Source organism: Fundulus heteroclitus, unplaced genomic scaffold (genome assembly GCF_011125445.2).
Source record: "Fundulus heteroclitus isolate FHET01 unplaced genomic scaffold, MU-UCD_Fhet_4.1 scaffold_692, whole genome shotgun sequence".
Lineage (NCBI taxonomy): Eukaryota > Metazoa > Chordata > Actinopteri > Cyprinodontiformes > Fundulidae > Fundulus > Fundulus heteroclitus.
In genome coordinates, this window is record NW_023397135.1 from 40,015 (window position 1) to 62,286 (window position 22,272).

Sequence of the window (22,272 nt, forward strand, 5' to 3'; positions counted from 1 at the left end):
ATATTATTGTTTTTTTTTTAGTGCAAATTAAATTCATGATGCAAGTCCTCTATTATTACTATTAGTTTTAAATGTTAAATAACAAACGTATACTAAGTGTGCTATGTCAAACCTAGAGAAGTGTAACAACTGATGACTGTAACAAAGGATTTCATTTTTATATTATTGTGTAAAATAAGGCGACTTTTTGAGTAGTTAAAAGTGTTCGAAGACTATCTTATAAAGGAATTATTTTCATTAAAGGATAGATGATCTACAGGGATGTTTATGTGTTATAGTAAAACGAATCATTATAAAAATCTGATAGCTAAAAAAAACAACACAGTTGCAATGTATTTTGTTTGTCTCATTTTTAGCATTTTAGCTTTGGGGGCAAAAACAGCAACAATACTGTATTATGTTTTCTGAGGGTTCTTTCCATGTTTTACTTTCTATTGAATGCTTCTCATGAATAAACAGAGTCACATTAGTTTATGGATCTTCCATAATCTTTGCGAGAAAATGTTTTACCACTAAACCACTTTATTTGTTCATTTTTACAGGGAAAAGAAATCAGCAACAGATAATACTAAACACTTAAACACTTGTAGCTTCAGCCAATTCGAAATGCTTATCCCTGATTGAGCTTTTGGTTACAGAAAGAAGCAAGAAACAAAACAGTCATTAGTACTCAGCAGCACAAAACAAGTGAAACAAGATGCAATTCTATCATGTTAAACAACGTTGCGATGGGGCCGATTATTAATGACAACATAAATAGTTCCTCTTAAGCAACGGCTTGAGCTTCAATCTAAAAGGGTATAACTGGTTTTAGTTATACATCTATGGTGAGTCCACACCTTGAACCTTAATCCAGTGAAAGTCCATTGCCCCAGAGATGATTTATGTAAAGCCACCACACCATTCCCATTATGGATTCTAGAACAGAAATTTTCCAACTAAAAAACAAAGGCGATTCATGTTAAGGTTTCATTGGCAGTGCTGAAATCAGCAGATCAGAGAAATTGGTCTTGGAACTGGCTTGGAAAATGTCTTCCTCTGCGTCTGTGCATTTGCTCTCTGTGCACACCTGAAAGTCAACTTTACTCTTTCTTTAATGGAAATTACTTATAGTGTTTAAAAAGCCAGGGCTCATCCAGTCAAATGCACTGACACAAAATGACTTAACCCAGGCAGCGCTGGCAGGGAGCAGAGGGAACCGGGGGTAGACACAGTCGAGCTTTCATGCTCCACTGAAGATTCTCTGTCGCAGAACTACAACCCTGTAATCATAACTAATACATAACATGCAGCCTGTGTGTGCCTGACTGTTTGTGTGTCTGTGTGTGTCTTAGTAAACTCCGCTTCCATTAATTCGTTGATGAATGACTTTGCCTTTATATTTAGTAGGAGGAAGTATGACTAATATCAGACCATAATAAGTATGCTTTAATTTATCTAAATAAGGCTAAAATAACAAAGGATTAATCATTGTTGGCTTTAACATTTTGAAAACAAAAACATAGCTTTTTTTTTGTAAAAAACAAACAAAAAAACAACAATGATATGCACACAACCTATTTAAGGCTAGTTAAAGTTTACTATGTGCATATCTTTTTGTCTTTTAAGCTTTCTTAGATCCATAGAATGAGCTGAACTGCTCTGGGGCGGGGGGGGGGGGGCGATGTGATCAGAGTAAAAGAACTGAACATATGTTACGGCACACCATCCATCAGCCTGTACTGTGTGAACGTGTGTGTGTGTGCAGTTTGTTGTGGTCAGCGAAGCTTAGAGTTAGCAGATGAGACAGAGGCTTAATAGAGAGGACCGACTCCATTTGTTGTAGTAATCAGCCTACCCTCCCCCCCCCCCACCCCCACGCCCACCCACCGACACTCACCAGTCCAATACAGCTGGGAGTTGTCAGAGCATCATTTGGGGGAAAGGCTGATCTATTTCCAAGGGAGCCAAGCAAACTACATTAAATGTGTGCTACAATTATGAAGGACATGTTAATGTATTCTACTCATCTGTTTACCCCCCCCCCCCCCCCCTCATATCTTCCTCTCTTTTTTTTTCCAAATAAACTGAACAGCCTCCCTGTTACTCCCCGTGTGTGTGTTTGATAAGGCAGGCTTATGAGAATGAATACTTACTCCTTTACATATGGCAACGGCTTCCTTAGACATCGACTTGGGGTAGGAGACGTGATGCTCCATTATGGACTGAAACAACTCGTCCTCATCCTCACCGTCAAATGGCGGCTGCAGAGGAGAAGGGAGAGTTGAGGGAGGAAAAGGAGAGAGGTAACACAGGACAGACTGAGGGTGTGTACTGTGCCAGCCAGAATCAATCACAGCCATCCTCGGTGTAGATGTGGAAACGGCGTTCAAATGAATGCATTTTGTTTTGCAGGGCATCATCTCCCGCTGAAGCTTTGTAGTCTGTGTGCATTTAATTGGTGGAGAAAAATCCAATGCCATAAAACATTTTAGTTTAAACAAAATTACCGGCGGCACAACTATGGGCACACCTTAACTAAACACTCTTTTTGCCATTTATTGTTCTCCTATAACATTTCACAGGGTTGGAGCAAAGAAGGATCTTTAGCCATTCCTCTTTACAACACGTCTCTAGATTATCCAGAGTCTACCTCGATGCTCTCTTCTCTTCAGCTCATTACACAAGGTTTCTTTAGGATTCAGTCTGAGGACAAGGGTGGATAAGGAAAAATGTTGATTTTGTGACTTGTAAATAATTTCTGAGCGGTTTTCTAAAAATATTCAGCTGAAAGACCCATTAATGACTCACTTCAACTTTAATATAGGAGGTCACAAGATCTTATTTCATATATTCTGGGATTTAAAAGAGTTCATGATGCTATGCCCCCTATCAAGGTTCTTGGGGTCGTTTGAAGAAAAAGAGGACCACAGTATCTAATAAAAGTTAACCTTTTATTCAGTTATTATTTGAGAAGTTATTTTTAAATGATTGTCAGAGGTACCAACAATTGTACCACTGGTGAGTTTGCCAAAAAATATTTCTCAACTTGGGGTTTTCATTTTTCCAGGACTGAACAAATGGGCTGATGGATACCTATATAATACCAGTAATATTACTAAAAGTACAATTTATTATAACAGTTTCCAGACTTGTTCATATTTCAGTTATCAGGAGCTTTTGCAGCCCATTTAAATAGTGTTGAGACATTCATGATGAGACTTTCTTCTATTTTTCATTTAATATACTTTTTCAATTAAAACCAACAAACAAGGTCCCATAAAGCTGCAGACCAACCTGTCCAGCCAACATTTCATAAAGCAATACTCCGAAGGCCCACCAGTCCACAGATTTTCCGTAAGGTTGATAGGCAATAATCTGTAATAAACAAGAACAGCTCTAATAATCAGCAGCATTCAATAAGCCTAAATACTTTAAAAAGGACATATTTGAAAAATGTCCACTTTCTCTATTATTGGACAAAGTTGTTTGGATTATAGTTGTCCTGATTAAGGTATCTTGCGAGTGTCACACACAACAAAAACACACACAAGCGCACACACAAATAGAAATACCTCAGGAGCGATGTAGTCTGGTGTTCCACAGAAGGTTTTGGTGGTGATTCCGTCAAGCATGTTTTCTTTACACATACCAAAGTCTGCGATCTTAATGTGGCCCTCACAGTCCAGCATTACGTTATCCAGCTTCAGATCCCTACGGTGGTAAAGAAACTATTTTAACATCCTTCTGTTTTTAAAAAGTGTGTATATACACGATATATATATATATATACATACACGATATATATATATATTAGGGCTGGGCAAGTTAACGCGTTAATTTCGCGTTAACTCATTAGACTATTAACGGCGATATTTTCTTTAACGCGCGTTAACGCATGTTGGTCACATGCTTTTATTTTGTGAAGGTCTGTTGCTGCGGTGTAGGGGTTTGAATCAGAACAGTAGGTGGCGATAATGCGCCAATAACCTCGCTGTCAGCCCAGCCTCAGATTCAAAGAGGAAGAAAGGTGCTGGCCGGAAAAAAACACAGCTGATATGCGGAAGGCGGTGTTTCCCGCAGGTACCGCGAGCGAGCTTAGGCGAGGCGAGGCGGTGAGTTGGCGGCCGGAACAAGTTTTGTGCGGAGCGGAGCGGGGGGGGGTCTGCATCGACGCCGTAGGTGAAGTCGCTTCTCTCTTCAAAGTATCTATGTGTTTTTGCCTGTTTTTCCCTGCCATTCACTATATGCGCGCGAGAAAGCAACAACAAAAAACCGCGTGTCAACGTCAAATAAACGCAAGCATATCGAGTTAGCAAGCATTTCAGTTTAAAGTTGTTCCAGCATGGAATATGACAGAAACAAGTTAGTTGTAACCACTGCCAAGTTAAACTTTGGTATTGAACATAAAATGGTAATGCTGCTCCCTGCTGTTACCTCAGAAATTGCCTGTTTTTGGTAGATTTTTTCCCCATAAAGAGAATTCCCTGTCAGTGGCAATAAGCTTTAATTTATTATTATTGCTATTTTTTGTTTTACATGTTTAAGTTGAGCTTTACACTAAATATGTGTTACTGATAAGTGCTACAAATGTTACAACACTTTTGTTCATATGGCAGCAGAACATTAAAATAAAAGTGTTCTTTACACTACTTTTGAATTCATTCTTGGAGTTTGTAAATACAATGCGATTAATCGCGATTAATCGCGATTAATCAGTGCGATTAATCGCGATTAAATATTTTAATCGTTGCCCAGCCCTAATATATATATATATATATATATATATATATTTACAACAGCCGTCAAATACCTGACAAACTCCTAATGTAAAACACGGTGGTGGAAGTATCATAAGAAATGGTTACGACTGAATACAGGGCAGATATACAATATTTCTATCCAACAAATATGGTAAGTGCCTTTTGACTACCGTTTATGTTCATGTTTAGCTCAATGAAGAGTAGCAGTGCAGGTAAGATGTCTAGCTGAAAAATATAGCAACATTGCTCCATTAAAAAAACAACACACACACACACACAATGCACTGCACTTAGTGAGAGCATAGGACCGCTGACAGATAAAATGAATAATTGACATCATCTTGTTCTTCAGAAGCAGACCCAGCAGGGAACCAACATTGGGCACATGTCTTCCATGTTGTGGCTGAAAGGTTTTATATGAAGCGGATGATCATCATACATGTACTGTTGCATGATTGCAGCATGCAACTCGTTTTAACTTCCCAACAACTTCAAGCGGCAGACTCATATTTATACGAAGTAATATATATATTTTTTCAGTATAAGTTTGCCTGATTTGCCGTGTTTGTTATTTAGGCAGTTGGTTTAGCACGAATGTTACCTGTAGATGATGCCCTTTTGATGCAGGAAAAATAAACCAATGGCTATCTCAGCAGCGTAGAACCTACAAAACAAACACAGAGAAAAAGAGAGACAACAGCACCAATTACAGTGAGGCTGAGAGACAGTGGATAAACAGGGGGGGGGGGGGTAATTTGTGTTTGTATGTGTGTGTCTGCATAAAGGTCAGAGCTGTCTCCTTAAGGCCAGAGAACAGCTGATAAGATCAAAAGGAAGGGCGTCGACAGACTGACCACGTAAGCAGCCATGTTTGGATGGCAATACACGCACAGGGTTTGTTTGGAAAGTGAACATAAGAAATGTCAGAAGGCAGTCTGAAGGTGTGGAGGCAGGTTAGGAGAATGAGAGTTTATTTGAATTTGAATTGAGCAGTGGCTGTAAGCGATGCCCACAATGCAATGAGACAAAGTCAGAATAAAGTAAACTTTAATGTATTGTCATTATCCAAAGAGGATATACTAACTATTGCTTAATAAGTAAAATAAAAGAAGCATAAGATCATCCCATATAAAACAGCTCAGAAGTATATATAATGTACCAAAAATGGAGAAGAAACGACCTTCTTTGTGGTTCAAACGATCAAATAAATTTGTCGTCTGATAAAGATTTTTACTGTTTCTACTTTGAAGCACAGTGGTGATAGCAATATGTTTTGTGATGTTTGTCAATCAGCAGCATCTGGGAGATTTGTATGAATTAAAGATATGATGATTAAAGCTAAACAGGCCAAATAATAAAAGAAAACATGCTATTCCACCAACTAACACTATCCTGCATGCTAGCAAAGTAGAAAAAGCTACACCAACAAAACACACATGTCTTTAATCACAGACAATGTGCACTTGTATCCCACACACCCCTAGTTCTTGCAGAAGCAGATTGAGAGATTAATTAATAATCAAGATGCTTGGCTTCTTTGCTGAAAGAAAACCAGCCTTGTTGAGCTGTAAAACATCTATAGTATCTGCTGAGGATTAAGACTTTCCATTGACGGCACAAATGAGATTCATTTTCTAGGTACTCACACAGCGTGGGGCTCTTTGAACTTGCCAACTTGCTGTATCTGATACATAAGGTCTCCGCCATTTATGTATTCCATCACAAAATATAAACGGTCCTGAGGAGAGAAGGTAAAGTGAGGAGGGTTAGAATGTACATGCTACAGAAAAATAAAAGGTATAAATCAATATTTTGTTCCATCAATTATTTCTTATTTCTATAACACTTATAACTACACAAAAATGTAACAAAACAATTAAGATATAAAAAGTATTTACAAATAATTAATACTTCAATAAAAGTCCTGAATTTTCCCTTAAGCACTAAAAATGCTCCCAGATACCCCTAAGTCTCTAAAATGCACATTATGATAATAAATTCAGCCAGTGATAAAAGCATGGATCAAGGTCTCTGCATTGATTTGGAGAGAAATAAACATACTCTGTCAGTTTTCTTTGAGTGAAAGAATGCTGTTACAGCTGCATTAAAAAAACCAACGTGTGATAGTACATTCAAGTTATAAAATTACTCCAAGGATCTTCACAACGTTCAATGAATCCTGTGCCAAAGCACATACTTGGTATAAAGTTCATTGTGTGTCTTAGGACTAATGAGTATTTTTTTTCTGCTTTGTTCTGGATAAAGTATACTGCCATCCATGTCTTTATATCTAAGGCATAGTTAAAATGCTCCTCTGCAGGTCTTGTGTCATCATGAGAAACTGATATAAATCATTGTATCATCTGCATAGCTGTGGAAATTTATACCATGTTTTTTTGATGACATAACCCAAGGCACAGCATGTATGGAGTATAAATGGAAGGATTTGATGCAGAGCCATTTGGGAACACCACATTGAGTTTAAAACCCAAACATTGAAGTTGTTTTATGTTTATAAAACGATCTCTGTCAAATAGATTAATAATTGAAGCATTCTAAATCAGTGGCAAAGAGGTCAGCTCTGGTTTGGAGGCCTACCAATTGGCACTTACAATGACCAGCACAAGGACCAAAAACTGTAAACTAGTACAACCCAAAAATACATTATCTTGAGATAGAAGGCTCATATTGAAAACAAGGGCTAAAACACATAAGAACTGCAAAAAGAAGGAACCAAATGAAGAAAAACTAAGAGGGTAGAGAGGTGTGAAAAGAGATGCATCAGTGTCACCACCAATGACAAATACCTCTATTGTTTTCCTTATTGAGTTATAGAAAATGTACAGTTCAAAGACTCTAAAGGTCTTATGTCACCAGGAGACAAAGCAATACAAAGCAGTGTCATCTGCATGACTGTGGAAAGTCTCTTAATGATATCCCCAAAGGGTAGCGTACAAAAGGACAACAAACTAATATTGCGCTTTGGGGAACACTATGATCTTTAATTCATAGCTAAAAGATTTGACTACTTTGATGCTTGTAAAAATCCGTTTCATAGGAGCTGAACTATTTTAAAACAGTCTAACCTATTGTATAAAATGATCCCCAAAAAAATCAAATGCAGCACTTAGATTGAGCAGGACAAGGAGAGAACACGGTGAATTACTGTTTGTCTAGAGGTGGATTGTTCATGTGAGACAGATGACACTAGAAGTGAAAAGATTAGTCAAAAAGGGAAGGAGGAGGCATAGGACAGAGGGAGAGAGGTGACTGGGTTGTTGTAAGTTCAGCCAATCAGCCTAGAAGTGAGATCAATTTAAGAACCTATTGTCTTCAGTTATCTACTGAAATTGCCAATACGGTTCAGTATTTCAGAAAATCAGAGGGATTTGGTTTGGGCACTGTGTATGTGTGTGTGTGTTCTGGACAAAATACAGAGAGGTTTGTGTGTGTTAGGGTCTGGACCGTCTGATAAGCCTTAAAAATGGACTGTTTGAGAGCAATATGTTGGACCTGTGTGTCTGAAGAAAAATTACTTGCATGTATGCACCGCAAGTTATGTACAGCAACTACATATAAATGCAAGTCCTTTATAATTGCTGACGTGTGATAACTGTAGGCTAAATGTAATGGCCAAAGTTCTCCTCTGCTGGGAGAATTATTGCTGCGGTGGATTAGCATGTTTACGTTTAGTTACTGTGTGTGTGTGTGTGTGTGTGTGTGTGTGTGTGTGTGTGTGTGTGTGTGTGTGTGTGTGCGTGAAGATCAGGTCAGCTGAATTTGTGGTGTCTCAACTAAGTGACAGCACATCACAAATAGCTATGCGTGCTTATGGCATGGGAAATTAAATAACATACACTGAAGGCTACACATGAAACCACCAGGCTATATTTACTCCTCTGTTGACCCATCTTTAGTGTAATACGGATTACACATCACAAGTTGAACATGAATCGAGCATGAATCCAGGCTGTGTATTCCAGCTGGGAGCCGGTGACGGTAGGCGAGGTAGCTGCTGTTAAGACCACAGCGCTCCCTGTGCAGCCTGCAGCAGCATGCTGCTCTTACAATCGTTCCCATGTAACCTGACAAGCCGGAGACCGACAAAGGCCGTTCAGTTTTACAATGTTGTTGGTGTCTAATCAGAGCATGTTCCACATGTACATGTTTCGTTTGTACTCTGAAGTTCACGCAGTTCCTTAGCGAAGCAAGATGAAGAAAAAGCGTCCGGTCCTAAAGCCTCGTTTGAGCAGATGAACTCTAATGGAGATTCTTCAGAAATCGGAAGAAAAAGTGTGCCGAGCATTCAGCCACAGCAGCCTCAACAATTATTAGTACTCCTGATAAAGATGTGTAAAAAGCATAATCTTTTAATGCAGAAGTATGACTTCACACAAAGAAAACATTGAAAAAATCAAACCCTTATTTGAAGTACATTGATCCAGCATGGGCTGTGGGGCATTTTACATTAAGAGGAATATATTTTCCTACAAAGATTAATGGTGTCACAATTATTGGCAAAACCTAAAACCTATTCAATAAATGCAACTGAAGCTGTTAACAAATTAAAAATATAATGTTGTACTTATTTATGTAGAGCATCAAGGAACCTATTATTAAATGACCAATTTATCTTTGCCACTCCTCAAAAGGGGAAACACAAGAGAACATACTGCTCAAATTAGGCAGATATGTTCTGATATCTACAAAAATGGGAAATTACTACAAGTAGTGAAAACAATATCCCAAATCTACAGCTAGTGGAATAAATAAAATGTTTAAAACACCTGTAACTGTAACAACATTGTCAACATACACAGTGAGAAGGACGGTGAAAGCGATTAAACTTTAACTGGAACCGTATCCTTTGGTCAGATGAGAGTAGGTTTTCAGTAACAAACCCTTCAGGTGGGTTTAGTGAGATACAACAGCAGGAAAACATGAAAGGACATCACACAGTTGGGTTTGATGGAGGATCTGTGATGCTGTGGGCTAGTTTCTCTTCCAAAGGCCATAGTAACACCTTTTAATAACAAGATTTTATAATGCAATCTGGTGCATCCTGAGAGAAAACTGAAAATAGGTCAGTACTGGATCTTTCAGCAGGATAGTGAGCCAGAAAGTATGACCAAATCAAGGCAGAAATTGATCACCAGACAGAAGATTTACCTTCACTGTGACCATAAATGACCTAAATCCTATTAAAAACCGATGGGGTGAGCTGAAGACAATGTATGATGGACAGAGTAGCATTTGCTGTGCTACACATCAGTTTATGTAATAAATACATTTTCTAAGATGTGATTTTTTTCCCCCCACTGAATAAAAGTACTTAAATTTAATTTAATTTTTGATCTTCCAAATTTTTAAACTATCAATTTTGTTGCTGCTTGTTTGTTACAGATCTTTGCCAGGAGCTGCAAAGAGAGCAATTAGAATCACAACAAGCTCTAATCATCATGTGACACAAACAAGGAACTTGACTTCGGTTCCACTTTGCTCTCAATGAAGACATTTTAAGTCTAAGTATATATAAAAAATAAAAAACAGAATATAACAGTGGTTATAATAATCTTGTTGTTGTTAAACTACTATTTTACATCCAGAGGGTTTAATACTTGAGTTTGGCTTCTGCTAAAAGAAAATAAATTAAGAAAAAGATTTTAGATAGAACAATCTGAAGAGTTTTCATCATCTTCGTTGAATACCAGAGGATGGCAAATTTCATGTGATGTTAAATTGAGGTCATTATTTCACTTTATATTTGGAATTGGAGCCATAATTTCTGACCTAAAAGAGAGATTTAATTTAATTTAAACAATCAAAAGCTCCCTCTAGATTTTATTTAACTTAATATGAGTAAGAAAATAAAACAAACAACTCAGATTAAACAAATCACTGTGAGAATGAGGCCAACCAACCCACCATAGTCTGGAAGGTGGAGTGCAGCTGCGTTAGGAACGGAGGCTTTCCGCTCAAAGCTAACACCCTCTTCTCCACCATGGTGCACTCAACGTCGTCGTCTTGGATAACAACGTCTTTCTTCAGGATCTTTATGGCGTACAGCTCCTCCGTTCCTTTACGCTCCGCCAGCATCACCTAAAGAGAGGAGGAGGAGAGAAACGAAGGCAGGAGGTGAAGAACGCATTTAAGCAATTTACAAAGAAATATTCTCCAGCCATTCTACGGTCCTGTCATCACTTCTCAATAGACAGCAAAGAAATAGGAAATAAAAACAAATGGAGAAAAGAGACAAAGTTATTAGAGAGGAAGGGAAAACTCAACATTGTAAGTTGCTTGACTGTTTTCAATTCAAGCATCAAAATGGAAAAAGAAAGAGCTCAGTGACAAGAGAAAAAAAACCTGAATCAACATGTTTAAAGATGTCACTGGGGGAGAAAGGAAACTGCAGGGAAAGCCTACGGCTCACTTAGATGACATACTGATATGTTTATGAATGCAGAATGTGCTGCAGAAGGCATTCATTTCATCTATCATTTAAATCCTGACGATAAAAATATGCATTTCAAAAATCCAAATATTAGCCCACATCATGGTTTCTGCTTAAACATCGCTTGAAAGTACAGAAAAAATAACCGAAGCACTCTAACTTGTCTCACTTCATGTTTGTGTAAAAGATCTATGGAGCTAAAACGTGATGAAGAGTCCAAACCAAAGACAAACCTTCTCTAACTTAGGTGACATCACTCCTTCCCTGAGTCATACCTCACTTTTTTTAACGCTCAAGACTGGAGGCTTCAAGAGGCAGACACAAAAATATGACTGAATCAGTAATTTCTTGTAAGAGCTATGTAAAAAAGGAAACCTGATAAACTTTTCTTACATAAGACTATTCAAAACCAACCTGTTACACATAATATATAAATAAAGATTAAGAATAGACATAGCTTTGTTTTTGGTTCTACAAATCACGCTAGTAGAAATAATTTCCTTGATTTATTTGCATTGTTTCTTATTGAATACATTTATAGTTTACTGTAATGTTTGTATATAATTTGTATTTTTTATATTATGTTTTCCTTAAAAGACAAAAACAGTGTTACCAACTTAGCGTTGGATGGCATCCTGCATACATCTACTTAGTATTGTCAACATGGAGGGATGTTCAATGCATTGTTTCCTGATAAATAAACAAGTAAAATTAAATTATTTAAAAAATTTTAAGGATCCATAATTTATAGACTCAGACTAAAGCTCAGTGGTTTAGATTACTGGTTGTCAAATGATTTGAAAACACCATCTTGATAAATACTAGAAAAAGAAGTTTAACCATCTTGGTTTAAAGCAGTAGTATAACTTTAAGTTTGTTGAGGTAAAAACAGACCTTTTCATGGGTGGATTCAAATTTCCAGGCTCTCAGGACCTACGCAACAGTCATGGATGCTTTTTAGGGGAGAGTACTTTGAGCATAAATCAGAAAATGCAACTTTTGAAGTGATCACTACAGTAGAAGCATCAACTAGGGAGACAGGCATATTTTGAAGGTTGTAGGCGCTTTGATGTCATAGCAGACGTGGTAAGTTTAATTGTTTCATGTTGTATTTTTCCGGTGAAACAACAATCAGTGTGTCAAATATTTTCTGGATGCTGGTGCTCGTTAGCTCAGTCGGTTAATTTTTTTGTATTTACCTTAAAAATGCTAAAAAGCATGTTTTTTCCTGAGTAACACTAAATGCAGCTTAGGTACCACCAGCGGTAGTCGCGTTACAATTTGAAAACTATAGTTTCTATTAAGGATTAGATTGGCTAACTAAATATTTCAACATAGATTTTAGGATTGTTATTGCCAATTTTACCAGGTTTTATTGAAAAGGAGAAAGACTAAAAGGTTACTAGAAACAATTACAGCAACTATATCTCGTGTTATTATCCATTAAGGGTTATACAACGTACTTTGGCGCTCTTAAATCGGACACAGTTGTCAATATTTCACACAAAGGATACGCTCTCTGAGAGAATAAAAATTGGTTTACATGAGCTGTAACAATCTGACAGTCACCAAGATTTAGTGCTTCTCTAAGATCTTTCTGGGGGGATTTTCTTTGTCCTTCAGAACATCTGGGAAGGACACCAAGAAGAAAAGAAGCATCATACAGAAAAAAAAGCAGAAAAAGAATAAAAGGGATTTTGTAACTTTTTTCCCCCTCAGAAACTTCAGTGAGATCAGGTTTAGAGGTGAGCTGAGATCAAGGACAGTTGATGTATGAAGAAAGTGGGATTTAAAAGTAAGAAGTAGGTCAGCAAAGTGTGGCGTGAGCTGAAGGTGAAGGAAAAAAGAGAGAATGAATGCAGAGGAGAAGATGGGCAGCTGTAACGTGTTCCAGATTTTAAATGATCAAGTTCTGGAACGTCCGTATTTCAGATCATAATTAGGACAGAGGTCAGTTAAAGAAGCTTTGTCAAGATCTACAAGATTTCTAAGACTGCGGACAAGCAGACATGTCCTGTGGTGTCTACATCCCTGTTGTAAACGCAGGGATGGAGATTGCAAAGTAGAATTTTAAAACAAAAAGACATGGACCTACAAATGCCTATTATCATTGTCTGGGCTTAAAAATGCAAGCACATTGGAGCCATTTTACTGGGTTTTTCAACATTTGTCTGTCTTAGTTCTGGCTCAGGTAAACTTCAAATGTGTACTGAAAAAGTTAAAGAGTAGGAAAACATGGCATGTGAAATAGTTTCGACAAGCTCAGAATGTCCTCCTTTTAAAATGTGCTGTTATTAATTTATTGCTCTTATGTAAGATTCTAATTTTAAGAAAAACTAGAATTTTGGGTTTACATTAGCTTTAATAAGTAAAATTTACTTGAAATATGACACTCTGTGAGGGAAAAATCATTATATAAAGACATTTCATTATATAACATTATAAAAAAAAATTTAAAAAGTAAGTAGTACAATCAAGCAATTAAAAGTGAGAATAATATAATAAATTAATGCTATTTTTGAGGATGAATAAATGTGGAGACCACCCCAATTCTTTTCCTACTTAAACTGAGTAAAATCAAACACAGGCATTAATATTAAATGCAAATGATTAGAACATCATTACTCAGCATATTGAAGGAGGTTTGCCCTGCTTAAACCTCAGATATTTAGTTTTCTGCTGACTGTTGAATGAATAAAAGAGCTGTCTGACACCTTTATAGAAAAGACTGTAGCAGGTAAGGAGCCTGGTAAGGGATTTTAAAAAGGTCTCAAAAGGTCTGACTATCCAAGCAAAATCAACAGCAGACTGTAAGATGCTAAAATAAGTCCCAAATTCCCTTAAATGTTATCAAGGAACCACAGCAGGCTCTTGCTACACTTGATCTCTGATTGTACTGCCTGTACAATCAGAGGGAGTTGCACAAGTTAACGTTTCATCGAAGGTGTGTGAGTAGGAAACCTTCACTCTTTAAGAAAAAGAGAATATAGACACGGACCAGGGCTTTTTAGCTAATGTTCTTTGGACAGAAGAGCTTAAAACTGAATGATTTTGAGCAAAACTGAGAAGTTATTTGACATATAAGCCAAACCAAGCATTACAGAAAAGAACATCCTACCAGCTGTGAAGCATGGAGGTGGGAGTGTCATGGCTTGAGGATGTTCTGAAGTTTGTGTGGCGATAATCAATAAACCAATTAAAATAAGCGCGATAATTTGCGTAGGCATGCTTGCTTATTTCCCCTTGTGTTTCCGCCTCCTCTCTCTGAGACGGGATAGCGAAAAGTTTTCAGTACCCTGGATCTGTGTCTGCTCACCCATCCCGAAAAGGAGAACAGAAAAGGAGTTAATCCTAGCGGTAGTGGTCTGGTGTCTCGCGGCAATAAAGCCAGGCTTATAACAGGGTGGAGGAAACCCAGCTTGTGTTAGGTAGGCACAGGCTGAAAGTGAAAATGAGAGCCGGTTGAGCAAGAGCCAGAGAAACACTAGTTTGGAAAAAAAAAAAAATCCAATTTGTGTCAAAGCCAAACACGACCGCTGCAGCGTGCTTTTGAGATTTAAACCAAATGTCGCCACCCACTTAACTTGTTTGAGCCGGTCGGTCGAGAGGATAAACTTGCGTTATGCCATTATAATATTACTTGAAAAAGATCTCCAAATGACAATAATATGATTTATCACAAAAAGGTTTAGAAAAAATGATCGTCCAGCTACATCTGTTATCGGGCCAAGGCGACACCTGGTCAGCTCACCCTCATATATTCCATACACCAAAGGGGTGCTTGAGGAAAAAGACCAAGAGCATCTATAATGCAAAGAAAATCTAAAGAAAAATTGGACCCTGCAACACGACAATTACCCACAACATGCCAGAAACTCCACCAACGACCGGCTGAGAGTTAAGAAAGGGAAAGTCCTGGTCCGACTCAAAGAGCAGGTTTTGATCTCATTGAGTGTGCTGGGGAGACCTGAAACAGGCTGTATATGCAAGAAACCCCTCAAATATCCCACGGCTGAAATAAAAAGGAGTCTGGGAAATCCCTGGTACATGGCAAAAGCAACCTTCTCACAGCCCTTTTCAGGCCAAGGTTTTAAGACTAGCTATTAATTGGTACGGTTTCCTCATTTTCTTTCCCAGCTATAAAATATAATACATTTTTGCTGATATTTTTTTGTTGTATGTGTAAAACCATTGGTCGTTTCAATGCAGTTCAATGCAGTCATTTTTCTAAAAGATAAATGATGATGTGTGAGCATTTTCTAATGAAACTATGTCCTTTTATTTGGGTGTCCTGCTTTATTCACGTGACTGTTGCTAATACACCATCTCAATTGACTGAAATGTATTTATAAACCTATTTGTTTACACGTTCACATTTTATTTTTTTAGATCTTAGAAAGACTACAGTTAATTTGGTTGGTAGAAACCCCAAAGCAAAAACCACAGACAAATATTTCAGAAAAAGTACAGATTTTGCAAGCAACTGAATCTGCATATGACGCTTGGGACCAATGTTGATCATATTAAGGAACGACTTGATATTTAAAAAGAAAATCCATCAAAAACAACGTGAAATTGGGCAGCACATACTGAAGTAGGCGCCCCACATACGGAGGCCTTTTGGCCTTACAGCTATCAGAGTTTTGCCGATTGACTGGGATTTGTTTCATAGTTGGACACTTCTAAATGACACAAGTGATTAAAGGGTTAATTTTTCCTACAGGAGAGCTGAAAATGAGCAACTTGGGTGTTTCTGCTTTATGCATATTCAGGTATGATAATGCAGAGAGGTTATTGGGACCGGTATTCTACTTGAAGTGCAGCACAAACGGATTCACACAGTGATCCATGTGTGAAGATGTGCCAGTGTGTCTATTTGCACATCTGATGGTGTGTACTTTGTAATTTTTGCACAGAAGGCTGACACCGATTAAAATATTTTAACATTGAAATCTGCTGGAAAACTCACAACAGCAATGTGTGCGCGTGTGCACGCACTCGGCATATGGTGCCGTGTGACTGTATGTAAATAAGAACGCTTTAAAAATTAAACAGCGACACCAAAGGACACCATCTGGCCCAAAGTTCGTTTGCACAGCGACGAGGACCGGCTCAGAGTAAGAGAACAAATGACGCTGAGGAAACCAGAGAGGCTTATAAAAGTGACACACTTCAACACGCTAAAGTGGTTCAGCTCAGAGCAGCGGACAGCGCCCTCTCGAACACAGAAGCGAGTTGCTCAAGGTGAATTTGGTGGCAAAGTTATGCGTAGGCTTGAGAGTATATAGTGAACTGCGGCATGTGTAAGACGTTAATTTGTGTAAAGTCACTCGGGATAATTTGCCAATTACCAGACCAGAGGACATAAGCGGAGATGTTACGTAAATAACGCTGCCGACCGTGGAGAGGGAATTTGCCTGTGAGGGAAGGTGCTGGGCTAGGAAATGTTGAAATCCATCTGGAAATTTGAGTTGAGGTTAGGGTCCACATTCTCCAGCGGATGGCTAACCACACAAATCGGTAAAGAAATGTAAGATGATGAGAACAGTGACTGATATAGCCCTAGTAAGGATTTTGTTTTAAACTAGTAATTTTCCCCCTCAAATGTGTTGCTCTCAGATGCACTTGACATCGGCACTACTCTTCATGTTAATAACTAATGGCTATTGCGGCAGGAAGGCTGAATAAAGTATTTTGAGTGCTTTTCATACTCTATGTTCTCATATTTTAGAATCTAAAAAAAATCAGTATCGGCTAACACCGCCACAAAATTCTGATCGGAGTGCCTCAAATTTGGGAAATGACGTGGGGTGAAAATTGCTAAGGGCCCTGGATTTCTTTGCAAAGCATGGGAACGGTTACATGTGTTGCATAAGCTTGTAGAAAAGCTACAATTTAAATAACATGGCAGTAATTCTCTAAACCTGAGTAGTTTTACTGCCTAAATCTAACAAAATAGGCAAGTAAAGCTGGGAGTTTCAGGCAAGAGAGAGACAGAAAAAAAAAAAAGTAAATCTAGCCCCAAACTGTTTACTCCACTCCACTTGGCTGGTTCCAAAATAATGCAAAACTACATGTTATAAATCGTAAATAGATTCAGCTAATAGCATTTAAGTAAATGCGAAATTAAGCGCCCCTCAGCCAATACGCCTGTCATTTACTAAGATTATTAATATACAAACATTTACTCATTGTAGTAAAAGTAGCACATATTATGATCTACAGCACAATGTCTTAAAGAGGCACACAACAGGAATAAAATATACCATTTTATTCATTCTCTGTATAGTTGGTGTTCCTTTTGTCTATAGCTGCAGAGGCATGCTTCCCCCCCACTGATTCAAATAAACAAGAAAGAAATGCAGAATTTTCTCCTTGGCATTTGCAGCCTTTCCTCATTGTTTGACACTAACAGGGCAGACGGCAAATTGTGGTCAGTGACCTTAGATGAAACGAAAGCCAGGTAAGAAGCCATTAGTCCTTTATCACACCGGGTACTAGAAAACTTCAGCCTCTGCAGTGTTGTTCTCGTACACAGCATGCTCGCCAGACTAATGTGAATTGCCATGGCAGCATGAAACCTTGTAATAAGAAAACTCTGACCTTATGCATTCACCTCATCCTCTAAATGTAATGTCTAATCTGGCAAAATGGCAAATGTGTGTGCTGTGTGACTGAAGCTCTGTATATTGCGAGCTAGCCTGAAAGGAAGCAGTGAAAAGGGCTTTCAAATGGCTGAATGTATAGGAAGAGCGGTCAGGCCAGTAGGACTGGAAGGATTTATTGTTGACAAAAAGTTCCACCAAGCATAATCTTCATTTAATCTATGTGATTGTGGACTGCTTAATGGTCGTAATGTTTAACAAGCACATTTATCACTGATGCACAACATGCTTTTGCTACATTATGTGCAATAGACCAGGATGGAAGGTAAAATGTAGACTGGCTTCTGTAGGACTACCAGAAGCCAGGGATTGCTGATAAAAAAGATCTGGGTACACTTATCAACTTGAATAAAATAATGTGCAAATGCTTCAATTGCGTTTATTTTGTAGGAATTGTTAGGGTTGCAACTAATTGTGATTCTGTAAAAACAGTTAAGGCATACATATTTTTTTTCTCCCCATTGAATACACCAAAGGGGGTAAGTATCTAATATTTTCAGTGTGCCAATAATCCACTGTAATAAATTATATATTTTAAGGTATTTAACGCCTCTTTACCATGGTTACCAATATACGTGGAGTTCTATATTTCCATTATACAGGGATTAGTGTACCTTAGGTGTGAGTGGCAATGTGCCTGCTTTCAGACTTATTCAGTATCAAAGAAACAGCATTCCCAAAAGAGCACAGGCAAAATGTTTGGGACTGCCCCAGTCATCACGACAGCTAATCCACGTGGGTTAAAGTGTGCCAGAATAAGACCACTGTTTTTTATAAAGCAGCGTGTGTACAAAATCCATAACAGAGTACCTAAATCAAAGCTGCAAGATATTAAAAAACATGTCATCAGAGTATTGTTTACTCCATATTGTACAGTAATCACACAATGTTTAATGTTTTTGGGCATCAACACACAGTTTTCTTTCTCTTTTCTTACCAAAGTTTCTCCACCACTGACATGCAGGTTGACCATCTGGTCACTGAGGTCTATGTCAGGTGTGGCCACAGAGAACAGTGATAGCAAAGATGCTCCTAAGATTTTGGAGTTCAGAACTGATCTCAAAATCTGAGTATAAAAAGCTGCCAAGACTGAGAGTTTCAGACCCAGAGTGCTTTTATGTCCACATTTAGTGTTGTTTTTGTCCCGGAGTTGAATCTGAGCAAACCACACAAACTCAGTCAGCTACTATTCCATTATCTGCTAATATTTTCCATTTTATTTATATTTATAAAATAAAAGTTACATAGTTATGATCCTTAAAATGTGTAAATTCAGATTTTTGCCAGCTGAAAAGCTACACTGTTTATAGAGAAGGTCGGTGGGGAGCGCAATGGACTTATCAGAAGTTTCAAAAAGCATCTACTGTTAACTCTGATGCCTTTACTGGCTGTAAAAGGTAGTTAAAATGTAGAAAAGATGCTACATAAAGTCATAAACCCACACAACTCCTACAAAAAATAACAGTTTAGTTTAAACCAAATTAAATCCAGAAACAGGAATAATGAAGAATATTCAATAAATATTGAATGACTGAGGTTTTAACTACTTTTGTTAGCAATTAGCAACATTAGCATATTTTACTGTCACAGGAGCTTCTCTGTGTATTTTTTTAAATATTTCTATATTATGACAAAGTCTTCCAACAAACTGCCTATATTCTTAGATCCTATCTGATTCATGCCAATTACGAAGTTTGGAGCTCAAAAGATTACAATACAGCAACTCTCTATAAACCAGTTAGCCTTCCTGTTGCTAATGAGAGACCCTGTTGCTCCTCTGTGGAGGTCTCTTCTCAGTCATTATTACCTTAACAATAACATATAACCTTGTATCAGGTTGGATGCTGATGTTGACTCTGTTTGGCATCATCTCTTAGTTTATGCCATTAGCCTGCAGGGTTTTATGCCATATGAAATATTCTTTAAAAAAAAATAGTTTCATAAATATTCTAAAATATATTTACCAACATCTATACTGAAGCAGTCCTTTGCAATTGTAAAATTGCAATTACGGCCATGACAATTATGGCTTGATATACTGCGCATCTCCAACTCAGATACTAAAATATTTAATAGCTGAAGCCCTACAAATAAGGTCATACACATCTTTGTTCTTGTTCTGCTACACTGGCACATAACGCAGTAAAGGCCAAAAAGAGATAAAAAAAAATAAAATAAAACATGGCCTTTGCTGTTCCGGCCCATGGGACATGTGCGCATTTGTTTTAAATCACATTGTAACAATGTCCTCAGAGAACTGAAAGCAGCAGAATGATAATGCAGAAGGCCTCAGACACTCGGTCACGTAAAAAAAAAAAAAAACAAAGGCTCGGAGGGTTTCAGCATTAGCCTCCCACGCAGATCGAGAAGCCCTTAAAGTCAGCCACGTCACACGAGTGCCTGCTCCTGCATTTGGTTAATGTGTCCCCAGGAAACAGAAATGCGTGCATTAGGTAATCTGCTCTTTATTTACGCACTAAACATGTGAGTCAGGTACTCCGCTAATGACGACTCCAATAATGAATGAGGCTCTCCACGGTGACGCATCAGTGTAGCTTTGGATCCCTGTTACCATGGAAACAGGCAGCTGCTGTACAGGTCTGACACAGACAATGGTCTTTTTTTTTTCTCCTTCTTCCGCTCTCTGTCGTGCTCTATAAGTCACTTTCAGTCTTTCAACGACCCCCCACCCCCGTTCATCTTCGACTCCTCTTTTCCCCAAAACCCTCCTCTCTCTCGTTGCATCCTTCTATTTTGCCTCGATTTCCATTCATTCTTCTATGCCACCGCTCCCCCCTCCCCGTCTCCGAGGCCCCCCCTCACACCTATCTCACTGACTCGCTTTTCATTCACCCCTGACGTTTTTACCTCTCTCTCTCAATTCATTCATGTCAGCCTTGTCACCACGGATCTCATCGCCATCCTCCTGTCCTTCATCACTTTCACCAACGTCAATGTCCTCGTCTTCTCCTCCTCCCTTCATCCATTTCTATCTACCTGTGTATAATTTTCTTCATTCATGCCTCATCGTTTTTTTTTTCTGTCCGAATCCCCCCCTTCCTCTCCCTCCCCCTCTGTCATTTTATCTTTTGTTTCCAGATCTGAAGTTCTAAAGCTCAGCCTGAGTCCCATGAGGTATTCACTATGCCACACTGTTAAAAAAAAATGGTTTTGCATATGCATGGACGGCTGCCTTGCATCTGACATGCTCTTCTGAAACTCAGTAGCGAGAAATCACAGCCTCGTTGTTACTGTAGCATTATTTTATTGGCCAACGTGGACATTACCTGCACCACAGCACACGGCAAACAGGTAATCATGACTCAGACGAACGGTAATTTGAGTGAGCAAAAGGATGTAGACACACAAGAACACATTGCTCTCACCTTGCCAAAGCTACCCTTTCACCAGGACCATCAGGAAGTTGAAGTCGGACAGCCTTATGCGATCTTGGTTGCCATTGGAGTCGAACCTGGAGGCTGAATTGGCTGACTTTCCCTCCAAGTTCTTGCTTCCTCCAATTTTAGCCCTCTGGGTGGAGAAGAAAGATAAAATTAAAAAAAAATCAAATGAACCCACCTTACACATACTAAAAAGAAACCAAAAGAGAAACACCAGAAACAGAGGTTTGTAAGATTTAAGGGAATATTCATTCAATGCTCTTCAGGTTGCAAAAGCCCAGTTAGAGGTGTCAAAGTAGCAATGGCGAAAACTTAAATAGGATGCTGATGTTGTGATTTTTTTTTCTGAGTTTATTAATTGTTTTTACTTCCATACTATGCAAGCTGTTTATTGGACATGTTAACATTTTCCTTTGTAGACTGATTGTTGTGATAGCAGCGTTCCCCTATACAGAAATAAACTCTTCCAATGGAAACTAATAAATCTTAAATCTTGTTTGCACCTTTTCATATTTGTTGGTTCTTAGACAATATTCAATTCAATTGAATTCAATTTTATTTATATAGCGCCAAATCATGAAACCTGTCATCTCAAGGCACTTTACAAAGTCAAATTCAATCATATTATACAGACTGGTCAAAACATTTCCTATATAAGGGAACCAGTTGATTGCATCAAAGTCTTGACAAGCAGCATTCACTCCAGAAGAAGCGTAGAGCCACAGGGAGAATCATCTGCATTGTCCACGGCTTTGCAGCAATCCCTCATACTGAGCAAGCATGAAGCGACAGTGGAAAGAGAAACTCCCCATTAACGGGAAGGAAAAACCTCCAGCAGAACTGTACTATACGTTCATTATCATACATGATATCTTCCCTCCCTGTGACTCTTCCTCTTTGTGACACTTTCTTTTCCCACCTCAGCTCGGTTGTTCCGCAGTTTTGTGGTTGTGAGATAATTGTCCTGGTTGGAACACCCTCTACTATCCAAGTTAAGCTGCCTAACTGTTGAA

General features: G+C 38.3%; 1 pseudogene; it reads right to left on the minus strand.

Annotated features, from left to right (window-relative positions):
* The window catches only part of LOC118561680, a 29,498-nt pseudogene extending 8,051 nt beyond the window's left edge, over positions 1-21,447 (minus strand).
* Positions 21,448-22,272: the final 825 nt, after the last annotated feature.